The sequence below is a fragment of the Arachis duranensis genome, chromosome 6 (assembly GCF_000817695.3).
Source record: "Arachis duranensis cultivar V14167 chromosome 6, aradu.V14167.gnm2.J7QH, whole genome shotgun sequence".
In the NCBI taxonomy this organism is placed as follows: Eukaryota; Viridiplantae; Streptophyta; class Magnoliopsida; order Fabales; family Fabaceae; genus Arachis; species Arachis duranensis.
In genome coordinates, this window is record NC_029777.3 from 35,252,063 (window position 1) to 35,253,377 (window position 1,315).

The following is a 1,315-nucleotide window of genomic DNA, read 5'->3' on the forward strand; positions in this document are numbered from 1 at the left end:
CAATATGTACCCAATTCTCAATATTTCCAATAATAATACAAAACTACCCTTTTATTCACCCAATGTCCCAAGGTTCCCACACTTTATTGTCCCCACACTTAAATGATACACACTCACTAGCCTAAGCTAATGAAAGATCCAAATTAAGGACAATTATTATTTTTCACTTTAGGCTTGTAATGTGCTAAAATAAAGAACAATTGGGTTATGCGTAGACTCAAAATTGGTTAACAATAGAAGGTAAAAGGTAGGCTATCTAGGTAAGTGAGCTAATAAAATAATGGCCTCAATCATATAAGTACATGAATACACAAAATAATGGACATAAAGAATCAAACAAATCAAAGATTACATTCATAGAAAGAGAACAATGCACACAAGAAGGAAAAATAAGTGGTTATAGGATGTAACCACGCCATTAGGCTCAAATCTCACTTGCTTGTGTTCTTATCTCAAAACCATGTTCCAAAATAAATTCTTTCAAGCAAGTTCAACAAAATTTTTCAAATTGGTAGGGTGCCCTAAAATAGTTTCTTGGAAGATAGAAATCCTTGAAAAATTTCATTATTTTGACTAAGCTTATTGTGTATATATATGCAAAAAAATAAGAAAATGCAACAAAAATCCTAAATCTTAAAATGAAATGTAAAAGTGTTGGAATTATAATTTTGTCACCCAAAATCGCCGATTGGTCGGACGACCTCCCCACACTTAAAAGTTTGCACCGTCCTCGGTGTACTCAAAGATGAGCAAGGGGGTACGTCGACTCTCTGGATTGCTACGTGTTCTTAGTCTTGCTTCTGTTATTGCTTGTGGTGCATCATTTGTGAAAAACAAAAATATAACACCATAAGATGGGAAGACAAAAGCAAGGAAGCATAATTGTTGGAATGAGGTAAATCACTAGAATTGAGTGAGTGAATTAGTGTGACATTAATGACAAATAGGTGTGTGAAATCTAAATTGCGCGGTTTAGAACACACATTAGCATAAATGTTATGTCACAAAAGAAGCATGCACTTCACTTATCCTAGTGTGCTTGAGATGCTTTAAGTAAACTTGTAAGGTAAAACAAGCATTAAAGAAGTATGAAAGCATTCAAGTCAAACATATGGATGGATATAATCATGAAATACAATGCATTAAGGTAAATGCACAACATCATCCATCATCAAGAGGTTGCCTAATCACAAAATAAGGTTCAAATCACATGGTGGCCAAATCATGTAATTCAAGAAGAGTTACAAGCTCGAAGGCAATTCTCATCACTTGGTATTTTTCAAAAGATAAGCATGAAAAACTCAAGACCAAGTAG